General features: G+C 34.8%; 2 non-coding genes across 2 annotated transcripts; one reads left to right on the top strand and one right to left on the bottom strand.

Moving 5' to 3' along the window:
* Positions 1–8,572: 8,572 nt before the first annotated feature.
* On the bottom strand, positions 8,573–8,677 carry LOC127865346 (U6 spliceosomal RNA). The gene has a single exon (XR_008042602.1). It is a non-coding gene; the product is annotated as a U6 spliceosomal RNA (small nuclear RNA).
* Positions 8,678–10,540: 1,863 nt separating this feature from the next.
* On the top strand, positions 10,541–10,657 carry LOC127865345 (U5 spliceosomal RNA). Its single transcript, XR_008042601.1, has one exon. It is a non-coding gene; the product is annotated as a U5 spliceosomal RNA (small nuclear RNA).
* Positions 10,658–13,535: the final 2,878 nt, after the last annotated feature.

Raw genomic sequence — 13,535 nt, 5'->3', positions numbered from 1 at the left:
CTAGTAGAGAACTTTATAAAAAAAAAACATTTTCAAATAAATTGAGTACAGAGTAAAGATTAATACATACCTATGGCTTTAAATGTATGTTATACTCATGCAATACTGTGTGAACATACGATATAACCTGGGTAATAGCTTGCCTTTAACAAAGGGTATAAATACATATTTTTTAAACAATAACTGTAAAAAAAAACTAAATAATTATAGTACATTTGGTTTTAGCTCATATATTTTGGTGACACAAATTATTTAATATAATATAATATAAAGTATAAATCAAAGCATGTATCTCACATGGATATTTTCTGTATTGTTAGTAAAGTTTAATGAAACCAGTCTTGTATTAACATAGGTCAATTATTGGGATACCATGGGCTTCAAGACCTCATAGTCATGGTCCTTATCACACTTATGATGGTCTGGTAAACAACAAGCTAATACACTACCCAACACATGTCGTTGAGACATCGTATAGTCCTGAAACGCTTTTAAAATTGACTTGGTAGCACTTGTTTTTTTTTCATTTCAATTTTATTTATATCCGATAATGCAAATCCTTCAAACAAAAATATATATTTGCTTTGAAATTCATTGACACTCGTCTGTATACTCATTGCTGTATCATTGAAATACTGGATACATTTTACACCGGCACTGGAAATATTGGATACTTTAATATTAACTAAGTTTGTTGATTTATCAAAGAAATAATATATTTTTGAAAATAGAAAGCCGTATTGTAATCGCGTCATAATAGATTTGATCATATAATGACAGAATAGAACAGAACAGAAAGTGTGTACATGTAAACAATTCCAGTTCATCGTAATATATATATATACAAATTTCACATAATCTGATAAAATAACACCCCATCGTATACATTTTGCTGGTTTTTGTTTTACCTTGTTTTAAGCAATAGCGGCAGCATTATGACCTCGATTTGTTTTGCTTTCTGATAATGTATTACATCTTATTTTTGTATAAACACAGAATAACATTCCAAAAGATCTGGAAGATCAAAAACCAGATAGGGTCACTGTGCTATAGATGTCAAGGATTATGTGACGTTTTTGAGAAGAAGTTTAAATAACTTATAGTATACCATACGAAGTGGTAACACTGGAGCTGGATTTCATTAAGGTGGATGAATAAGAACGCTGTGCAAAACGAATTATCCCAATCGCATATGTAACCATGTTTACCATGTTAACAATATGTGACTAATTACTTCTTATATTGCATCTAGATGTTGTAACATGTTAAAGATCACGAGCAGTCTATGATAGTGTATTACAAAGAGTTTACTGCCTAAAGACCTCAGATTTATGGAACATTTCTAAGTGTACAGGACATTTTACCTATACTCATTTTAGCATGCTGTTTTTATTATATACATTTCATTCTGCAATAGGGGCTTTCCATCATAACCATAATTACCAGGAAGTTTTAATCATTGTCAAGTTAATAACTCTTTAACATTAAGAATACTTGAATTCGTTGAATTTTTATGCGATTTATGATAGCAATGTTTAACATTAATTGAATTGGTACGTGATTTAAAATGCCATTTAAAATTACAATGCGTATTATTGTTAAAGGGTTTTATAAGCATATTATGTTATTTTCACATGAAAACAGTAGTGAATATATAAGATTCCATGGTAACAAATCAAAATAATGCACTGATATACATTGTTAAAAAACTGATTATATGGAACATGACAGAATATGCAATATTTTAAATATATTCATTATTTTTTGAAACTTTTTTGCAGTGTCATTTTTTTTAATTTGGTAATTGTAAGTTATCTAATCTGATCCAAATGTATGTGACACTGAGCTAGCCCAAATTAACAAAATAGGTTATATATAGTAAAATAGACGCTTTGACTGTGTATCTACAAAAGGTATAGACGAAATGATTTTGTACAACTTCCTATAATTTATAATAAAAAAACTATTCCCATGTATTTGAAAACACAGAATTTCAATATTTTGAATTATAGAAATTGTAAAATGTTTATAATGTTTATAATTCTAAAGTACTATTTATTATATCATTTTTATAAAACCATACGTTATTTACTTATTGTTACACTTGCATATTTATTCAAAATGTGTTTACTATTCTATTGACATGAAGAAAAATAAATGTTTAATTTTGCTTTTTAATAGGCATTCCTAAACCAGCCATTTTCACATGAAATTGCAAAATATTCTTCTTTTTTTCAACATACATGGGGGCTTCTGGAAATGTTAATAACTCAATTTCGTCCGTGTACCACGTTTTACCGAAAATCTCATAACAGGTCTTCCAACGCATTATCATAATTATTTTCATTAATAGCAAAAACATCATCATTTAAATGATATTCAACAGTATTATTATCCAAATCATCCTTAATATTGCCATCTATATCATCGTCAGCATTATTATCCTCATCATCTTCACTATCGTCCAATCGACTGCTGTTAAGCCTCAAAGGCTAAAATATAGGTAAGTTTTGGACCTTGGTAATTTGCCGCATACTTTGACCCCAAACGTAAAAGAGTTTCAATAGAATACTCCTATTAGGAGCATATATGTGAAAATGAACATGTTAACCATATGACAACGCCGACGAACGATGGAAAAGTGTAGCTCACACTATTTGATAATTTTAAGATACCGTCAAATGAGTATAGTTTGTATATGTCTTTTGTAAGTATCAACAAACTAGTGTTTATGTACCTTCTCTTGCATGTGTTCATTTGCATCTGATGTGAGATTGGGTCCTTTACTGTAATGTCAGAAGTTTATTTCAAGTCAGTACGAATTGTTTAAGATCGACACGATTTTGAATGGCCAGTGCGTATTCGTATTTATGTTTGAGAATAAATAAATAAATACCGTCCAAATTGCTTCTTTAGTTGCTCCTGATTGTTGTCATATCGTTCTGGCGTGATGGCGGTTTAATGCAAGTGACCAACACGCCAACGGGAAAGAACGACAAATATACACGCCATAACTACAAAAAGGGCGATAAATGTCATGATCTTCGTGTCAACTTGCTTTGTGTTGTTATAGCCGGTATAGTTGTCGTTCTTTCGTGTTAGCGTTATGACGAACTTTTTCATCCATAATTATCGTAACATGTCCGCATGTAAAATGTAGCTAAAATAATGTAGTAGAAATCATTGTGTTATACAAATTTTATTTGAAAGAACGCAAATAATTTATCAAGTTTTAATAATATTTAATGGTGCATTTGCAAAATTTCATATTTAAAGGTACAATGCATGCAGTTTCAAAAAAAAAAGAAATGGGTCCTGAAATTATGAAATAATAATGAAATAAAATTTCCTTATAAGTTAATAAAGAAGCCAAAAAAAATGAACTTTTGGTGTGTGGTTGAATGCCATCAAAATGATTTGGCGAGATAGATAAAAACAATGCTTTGCTCAAAATCAGGAGTGCATTTTAACGTAAATTTCTATCTATCTGTTTGTTTCCTTTTCGTTATTTAAATTTAGTGACCATTATGTGCAAATTTACAATATGCATGTCTGGAATTGAATGGTGTCAAAACTGGAATTGTTAATCTCGTTAATGTCGTTTAAAATGTAGCGATTGCTGTGTTTGTCTGTGCGATGTGATATAAATAAACATCTTAATATATTTCTTATTTTACCAAAACATGTTGATGTATTGTAAGTAATATTATACCGTTATTTCATTTGATTTTGACAACGTCCTTTCACCGAAATCATTCCGTGCGGTTGAAAAGTTCTAAATTACGAAACCAAGTATACGCTCAAAATGTTATATTACACGAATTCAGTTTATAAATATGCGTTTTGCAATACACGACCAATATCAAAAACGTAGGTGTTTAACAAAAATCCTTAGTTTGGAAAAGCAATCATTAAATTCTTCTTATATGTATGCGGTTCAGTGTTCGATTAATTTGATATAGTTAAATAATTACTTCAAATACATACTCAGGAGAGAAAATATGGTTACCTTTCGCTAGTCTTGTATGTGTCAATGGGTGAAACCGGCGCAAGATATGCGAGAGAAAATAACTTAATGCTACACCATGTACATTTCTGACAAGAGTTATGATACTAGAGATATTCAATAAACAGGGTTCGGTGTAATGTTATATTATGGGGTTTTGACTTCAGTATCGACGGACGTTAACAAGCCGGTGTTTTGCAATAAACGTTAATAAAATTATCTTCCAATTTTCGTCTAACATATAGCAATAACTTAAAATGCCGCTTCTTTCAGTATGTTTCAATGCCAATTTGATGTATTTAAACACACGTGTATTCTTGGTCAAAATTTAACGTGCTGATAATGTATTGACATCAATTTCAAAACAGGTGAAATATTTTGCCCCAGTTTTCGTAAAAAGTTGTTTTTTTCTACTAAACAATTGCAAACTGCTAAACGTAAGTACGTTTATCACACACAGACAAAATAACATCGGCGTGTTTACCTCTTGTTCGATTTGTGTGTAAACCCCGTTGATTCTGCACCGTGAACATGAAACAATAAAACAAGCATCCCATATTTCAATTTTCGCTGATGTTCTGTTTGTGCTATAAAAAAACACATATTGAAAGAACATGTTTGTTAAATACCGCATTTAGACGTATACAATTTTAAGTTGTTATGTTCAAATCATTAAAGTTGATTATCAACAACATGCTTTATTTTTTATAATTCATACCGTAAACGTGTAGACATGTATCATTTCACCGAACCTAATTCCGGAATCTCTAGAAATGAGAACAGGTGATTTGCTTCTCGGGAAAAGCACCATGGCCAAAATTTAATTCACAATTCCCCAGAGGTGTATGTTATCGATTCTGAACATGAAACATGCGAACGAAATATATCGTTCCTGATTGTTTCACCAATAAAACAGGACATCTGTTATTACTTTCTTATTAGACGTTCTTTATAAAGGCACAACTCTTAAATTCGTTTAGCATAGCGTATACGTTGTTATTTGGGAAAATCGTCCAACCGCGGGATAGATCCTTATAAATATTGCATGATTAGGTGATTGGTTTGTACCTCATAGTTACCTTTTTGTTGCGATATACAAATTTCCAAAATAAACTCCTTAACCGAAAGTATGATCATTATTGCAATAACTGTTTATTGGATACATTCTTCGCATTGATCTCCAGACTGGCATTCTATCCCCTCAGCCGCCAGGGATACAAATAGGTATTGAACTGTATTGCAGTTAAATACATGGAACTTCTTTTTCCTACCTTATGTCATTTACACTCGGACAAATTGCTAAACACTTTTTTATTTTTTGTTCATTTCCGTTAAATTGACTATAAATAAGATAAATTACCACTCGTATTTGACCGATTCTGGTCAAACAATATATCACCCATTAGGTTATCATTGAATAATAGGTTTCAAATATTAAATATTGTTTGGAGATGACTAGTAATATTTGAACACCAGACAGGAAAGCAAAAAGAAATGTTTCAATTAATCGGACGAGAAATAATTGGCACCGTCGCATTTGTTGGAGGATAATAACCTAGTTTAATTTAGGTATGTGAAGGTAGCTGTTAGATGTTAGCTTTTCATCAGCTGTTTAAAATAGAAATGCATAGCTATGCATTGGTTGTTCGTCAGATGTTAAAAAGCAAAACACAGCTATATATGACCCAGATTTTCACCAGCTTTTCATGACATCACGAATAGCTATGAATTGAGTATTCGACAGGTTAACAAATCAAAATGGACAGCTGTTCACCAGGTCTTCGTCAGGTATTCAAATGAAAATAAGTGCATGCAGCCAACTTGAGCCGGGCTGTGAAACATCATAATACATAGCTATGCAATAGGCGTTCGATACGTTTTCAAATTACAATGAAGAGCTGTTAACCAGGTGTTCACCAGGTATTCAAACAAAAAATGGTGATTACCGCCGTCTTGAGCAGTGCTTTTGAGTAGCGTAATGCATGGCTGTGCACTGGGTGTTCAACAGGTTTTAAAATTAAAATGAAGAACTCTTCACCAGATCTTCACCAGGTATTCGAATAATGAAATGTTGTTTGCGGCCTAATAAAGCCGGACTTTTAAGCATCACAATGTATAGCTATCCACTATGTGTTCGATACGTTTTCAAATTACAATGAAGAGCTGTTCGCCAGGTGTTCGCCAGATATTCAAATAAGAAAATGGTGATTACCGCCGTATCGAGCAGTGCTTTTAAGTAGCGTAATGCATAGCTGTGCAGTGGGTGTTCGAAGGGGTCTAAAATTAAAATGAAGAGCTCTTCACCAGTTGTTCGCCAGGTATTCGAATAATGAAATGTTGTTTGCGGCCGTATAAAGCCGGACTTTCAAGCATCATAATGCATAGCTATGCACTAGGTGTTCGATCGTTTTGAAATTACAATGAAGAGCTGTTAACCAGGTGTTTACCAGGTATTCAATTAAAGCATGGTGATTAGCGCCGTATTGAGCAGTGCTTTCAAGTAGCATAACGCATACCTGTGCACTGGGTGTTCGATAGGGTTTTAAATTAAAATGAAGAGCTCTTCACCAGGTGTTCGCCAGGTATTCGGATGATGAATCATTGTTTGCGGCCGTATAAAGCCGGACGTTCAAGCATCCTGATGCATATCTATGCACTAGGTGTTCGATACGTTTTGAAAGTTCAATGAAGAGCTGTTAACCAGGTGTTCACCAGGTATTCAAGTGAAAAATGGTGATTACCGCCATATTGAGCAGTGCTTAAAAGTAGCGTAACGCATGGCTGTGCTTTGCGTTTTCGATAGGGTTTAAAATTAAAATGAAGAGCTCTTCACCGGGTGTTCGCCAGGTATTCAAATAAGAAAATAGTGATTACCGCCGTATTGAGCAGTGCTATCAAGTAGCTTAATGCATAGCTGTGCACTATGTGTTCGACGATAGGGTTTTAAATTAAAATGAGAGCTCTTCACCAGATGTTCGCCAGGTATTCAAATAAGAAAATGGTGATAACCGCCGTATTGAGCAGTGCTTTTAAGTATCGTAACGCATAGCTGTGCACTGGGTGTTCAACAGGTTTTTTTTTAATTAAAATGAACAGCTCTTCACCAGATCTTCGCCAGGTATTCGAATGATAAAAGGGTGTTTACGGCCGTAAAAAGCCGGGCTATCAAGCATCACAATGCATAGCTATGCGCCAGGTGTTCCATAAGTTTTCCAATTAGAATGAAGAGCTGTTCATCAGGTATTCAAATAAGAAAATGGTGATTCCGCCGTATTGAGCCGTGCTTTCAAATAGAATAATGCATAGCAGTGTACTATGTGTTCGATTGGGTTTCAAATTTCAATGAAGAGCTGTTCACCAGGTGTTCGCCAGGTATTCAAATAAGAAAATGGTGATTTCCGCCGTATTGAGCAGTGCTTTCAGGTAGAATTATGCATAGCTATGCACTAGGTGTTCGAAAGGTTTCAAATTACAATGATTAGCTGTTAACCAGGTGTTCACCAGGTATTCAAAAAATGGTGATTACGCCGTATTGATAAGTTCTTTGAAGTAGCGTAACGCATAGCTGTGCACTGGGTGTTAGATAGGGTTTAAGATTAAAATGAACAGCTGTTCATCAGATGTTCGCCAGATATTCAAATAAGAAAATGGTGAGTAGCGCCGTATTGAGCAGTGTTTTAAAGTAGCGTAGCGCATAGCTGTGTATTGGGTGTTCGACAGGTTTTAAAATTAAGATGAAGAGCTCTTCACCAGATCTTCGCCAGGTATTCGAATACTGAAATGATGTGTGTGGCCGTAAAATGCCGGACTTTCAAGCATAATAATGCATAGCTATGCACTGGGTGTTCGATACGTTTTGAAATTACAAAGAACATCTGTCCACCAGGTCATCGCCAGGTATTCAAAAACACAAATGGTGATTGCCTCCAAATTGAAACAATGTTGGTAGAGGTCCACTACATGACGTTTTATGCCAAAATGAATCGTTGAGGAAACGATTTTATCAAGTTTTTACTATAAACATATAAGGAAAACCCATTTCGCTCTAGGAAGGGCAATTTTGACCCCCCCGGGCATAATTTGAACAAACTTTGTAGAGGTTCACCAGACGATGTTTAGTGCCAAATATCTTAGCTCTATGCCTTGCGATTTCCGGAAAACTTCTTTGCCATGGCAACCAGAGTTAACCATTACATGCGATTCTTGATTTAACCTTATACGGCGGCAATCAGCAGTTTCTTATTTGAATACCTGGCGAACACCTGGTGAACAGCTCTTCATTGTAATTTGAAAAAGTATCGAGCAATTAGTGCATAGCCATGCATTGTGATGCTTGACAGTCAGGCTTTATAAGTCCGCAAACAACATTTCATTATTCGAATACCTGGCGAAGATCTGATGAAGAGCATTTCATTTCAAATCTAAACCCTGTCTAACACCCAGTGCACAGCTATGCATTAAGCTACTTAAAAGCACTCCTCAGTGAGGATGAATTTTTCTTGATTCTAAGTATATTGTTTGTCCTTAAATGAAAAAAGACGGTTTTGAATACAGGCCCTGGTGTTAAAAAATATGGAACGCTTCACGAATTTGCGTGTCATCATTGCGCAGAGGCCATGCTAATCTTCTCTGTATCGTTCCAATTTTAGGCAAACATGTTTTCATTGTTTGTTTTACGGGAGCGTCCGACCCTATTTTTCGACAAATACAAATAAAAATTAAAGTCACTTTCGGGGTTTTTATTTACATTTCATCCGCTGACCTGGTGTTTTATCCAAAACTTGAAAAAAAATTGCCCAGATTGCCGAAAATGTTGTTAAAAATTTGTTTATAATACGGGTTGTTTCGTTGTGCCTAGTCGACTTGTAAAGCGTAAGCGATTTTCATCGGCTAATGCAGCCAATACCACACGCTATTAACCAATCGGTGAGTATTAAACAAATGATTTTCATATTATATTCTCGCAAATTGCGGACGTTAACAACAACGAGGCGAATGGGGAATATTTCAAAATCAAATTAATTAAAAATGGAGAAGACAATATTTCAATTTGAAAAGTAAATCTTGAAAACACAATTTATTACATCATTCAATTATTATGTGAAACGAACATAAACATTATTAGCGCATTTGCAGATGAAACAGATGAATCGATAACATTCGTAAATTCGATAAATATGCGTATTTCTTAAAATGTAGTCTAGATCCTATAATATATTTTTTTATTGATACAAATCCACATCCCGAAAATGCCCAAGAAGTAATACTTTATGTTACTGTATGATGAACATGAGGACTGAACCACAGGTACTTGCATCAATAATCCCATTCCCCACCCACCCATTTATATACTATATTTAGAAAAAAGTATGCAATACAGCTTCTGAAGAAAACGACATTGGGTCCGAATGTTAATATGTCCGTCAAAGTCACAAGAATAGGCGTATAATATCCAAACCTATGAATTCCAAAGTCTGTTGTATAAAAAGTAGTTTTTAATGTGCATATTCCCACTCGTGGATGAAAGTTAGAAAGTTGGTTGTTAAAGCTATTAAACAATGTCAAAAGTGTTGAAGTCTTTTTTAATTAAGTCAAAAGCATGCTTTATTTGTTGTAAACATACATTTGATACACACTTAACCAAATTTTAGCGATCACTATCCTACACTACACACCTGGCGTGTTTAGTCTCTATTAAAGAAATATACATGCAGAAGGTGCTTTTACCTATAAATATATATAAAAGTATGTTTACTTTTATTATAAACGCTTCTACAACAGTGTAAATGAGATATATAAAACACCTTAAGGTTAATGCAAGTATAAATAAGGATAAATTGGCTGAGATTTTACATTTTCAAAAAAAAATCGGTTTAGACAGTATTTTTTTTTTTTTTTTTTTTGGTAGACTGCTCACTTTTCATGCTTTTATTTTTATTTATTCCCCCCCCCCCCGACTCAATTTTTTTGAAAAATTGCCCGTAAAACAAATAATAAAAATAATGTTGGCCTTAGTATATGTACTGCCGAAGCAGTACGAAAAACTATTAACCATAATGCTCTATATATGTGATGTAACCTGATGCACACTTTTGCAGGTTCAAATGCGCACTATTAAATGCCCGTCTGCGTGTGTTCCTCCCCAGATACTTAACTAGAGGTATTTCGCCCGGCAGTGTATATTCGCTAATTACTACGGTTGCAGCGTAATAGGATACACGAATGAGATGCCGACATCGTTTCAATCGCGTGCAACGCAACAGAAGAGCGCAGCTGTGAATGGTAAATATCACACATTCTGACGCACTGTACTAGTTTTCAACTGCGACCTATTGTGTTTTCCGACCAATAACTGTACGTTTACAATAGCTTCGTTATTAATAGTGTTTTCCGACAAATAGCTGTACGTTTACAATAGCTTCGCTATTAATAGGAACTCTCGTAATTGGCATTCGTAGCGGAATACTACAGAGCGTAACCTGTGAGCTGATATACACGTTCAGTACATCAACCAATGCACGGGCATCCACTCTTTAACACTGGTTTCACTACAGTCACGAATAAAAATGTCGCCTTTTACTAAAGATTTCCGTGCAGTGGAACATTCAATGAGTCTATAGACTTATTTCTGAAGTCATGTTAATTCAGGATATGCAATAATGTGTCAATACATAAACCTTGGTAGCAGCTAGGCACCCAGATCCACGTTGTCCATTCTTCTGTTGTAGTAACACAACGAGTTTTAGTTGTTGCTTCGGTTGTTGTTGTTGTTGTTTCGGTTTTTATTGTTTGTATTGTTACTGATGTTGCGTAAGACAAAACGAGGGCCGCTCTCAAACACTGATGCGCCCTGCGTGTGCGTTAAGTGCGCGTCGCACAGGCTATTGCGTTGGACAGACCGTCCGTGTGCATGCGCGTGAGCGTTCGCGACCGTCCGACCGGGTCTCATATTCACCAAGCAATTATGAGACCTGAGTTTAAGAATACGTAATATTCTTCAAATTAGAATTGTCAGGAATTTCATTAATTTTGAGTCAAACTTGGAATGAAGCTCATATATCTACATCACTCCTCGTGTAGAACATTTTCTCAATGGCAGGATTCCCAGCGGCAGGTAGCCTGTATATATTCAAGCGCCAGATGAATTTTTCTTGATTCTAAGTATATTGTTTGTCCTTAAGTGAAAAAATGCGGTTTTTGAATACGGGCACTGGTGTTAAAAAATATGGAACGCTTCACGAATTTGCGTGTCATCCAAACGCAGGGGACTGGATGATCTTCTCCCCAAAACATAGAACAATGCTCCATCTTGATTGGCTCATGCGGTTCCAATTGTTCCAACTTTGCTCCAACTTTCGACCAATGAAACTGGACGCTTTGAGCGCGTGACTCGTGACGTATTCGCTTCGTTTCACGGGCGCAGCCATCTTGTATTTTCTACAGTGATTTTATCGTTATTTATTTTTACTATTAATTATTATTTTGCATAAACTTCGGTTTAATCAGTGCCTTTAAGTCGGATATATCTAAAGCAGGTAGGAAATTTCCATCGCAATAGTAAATATATGAAGAAACTGCCTTACTCCTCAGCGAGCGATTGTTGACACATAAAATCCAACGATTTTTCAGGACAAGTTTTTCGATTATTACGACGTGTACAGTATGTTTCTTTGTCTTAATCAAACCAGTTTGGTAAATAACGAATGCGTGTTCATTGATTTTGCCAATGCATGCATCTTTTTACAGAAAATCGATGCGATCAATTTTACCCCGACCACCGATGTTTGCATTGAAGTTTCAAAGCATTAAACATGTTTTTAAGGTCTGAATCCGTTGTCAGCTTCTTTTTCCACGTTGATATCAGTAGAATGCACGTTTATTTATATGTTTCAACCGTAAATGTGCTGTATGATAACATTAAAACCCTTTTTTGAAGAAAAATTTCTTTGACAGACATGCAAAATATCCCCAAAGTCAGGAGGCATTTATTAAAGTCAATTATTGCCGATTCCGACTTTTGTTTCAATAATCTTTTATTACTATCATTAAATTGTTTAAGCAACACTGCTATTTGACTGTCATATGACCTCACTTAAAAAATATAAACAAACTTTTCCTTGTCATTCCCGCGATACCGCAATGATAACCATTAAATATAGGCGATACCGCCTTCTACATCAAATGTTTAAAGCAAATAATACCATAACTGTCATTCTTGCGATACCGCACTGGCAATCATCAAATATTGGCGATACCGCCTTCTGCATCAAATATTTAAAGCAAATAAAAACATGATTGCATAACACAATATACATGTGATACCACAATTAAGATTTTCGTGTTTATGTACGAAAATCAATCTTGAACGCAATCATTCGAAATTTCAAATCCGTATTTCCAAACATTCCTTTTCCATTTGTTGCACTTAACGTTTAAGTGTTTTTCAGTCGGCAAATCAAACCAATCAACATCATTATCAATAAACAACCCATTCGGACACAATAACGACCAATACAGTGAAGATTTTCAACAAGGACACATCAGTATACCAATTGCTCTGTCAAACGCCATTTTCTTAATAACTCTGAGAATAACAGCTGTGGATGGACTAATAAACTAAATTTAGTTCCCCAATCTTCTGCAAATGCATTAAACCCAGAACAAGAAGGGTTCCAAAACATAGAGTAAAACTGTAGTGTTTTAGTGTTGTAAAATGACGAAAACCAGTGGATATCTGGTTTACCGAATATCAAAACAATAATTTGAAATATCATATCAGATATACTTCAATCATCAAAATCAGATAATCTTGACAGATAATCTGCCTTATCATTTTCAGTTCTAGGAATCCACTCCATTTCAAGCAATATGAAGTGATTCATACAAAATTGAAAAATACGGTATGCAACGTCTTGCAAATCCCTTTTCATTGATCCTTTTTTTAGCAATTGATTTAACTCCTTTATTAACAGTATCCCATTTCACATTCTGATGGCTTAGCAAATGCCCTAACGACAAAAGCACTCTGTACACAGCAACTAATTCACGCCAAGTAGAAGATTTTGTACATTCGTCATTCGACCAGACACCATGGGAAACCCCATTTGTCGTTTTGACTTCATATCCAACATAGCCAACGGCACTAGCGTCTGAAAACTCTATCTTAGTACATGCACTTGATTGCTCAAATTGTTTCTCATTCAAAAGATTTTCTTTTGTTTGTTTATATAAAAAGTACAATTAAAGAACACACATTTAAAAACCAAACAAATATATTCTTATATATATTGCTCACACGAAAGCCGATATTGCACGTCGACCCACTCTTAAATGCACGTTCCCGCATCTGGTGTGTAGCAAGCAACTATTGCTTCTATTATGGCAAGCGCCATAACCGCTGAACACTTCAGCGCATACTCATTCACTAGTAATCTCCCTCCTTTACAACGAGGGCTTAAAGAGAGCATGATTTATTTAGGCAAGCGCCTTAACCATGACATTATTATTATTTTAACCGAAATTACCTCCA

The sequence above is a fragment of the Dreissena polymorpha genome, chromosome 1, assembly GCF_020536995.1.
Source record: "Dreissena polymorpha isolate Duluth1 chromosome 1, UMN_Dpol_1.0, whole genome shotgun sequence".
Lineage (NCBI taxonomy): Eukaryota > Metazoa > Mollusca > Bivalvia > Myida > Dreissenidae > Dreissena > Dreissena polymorpha.
This window is presented reverse-complemented; position numbering and strand designations above follow the sequence as displayed.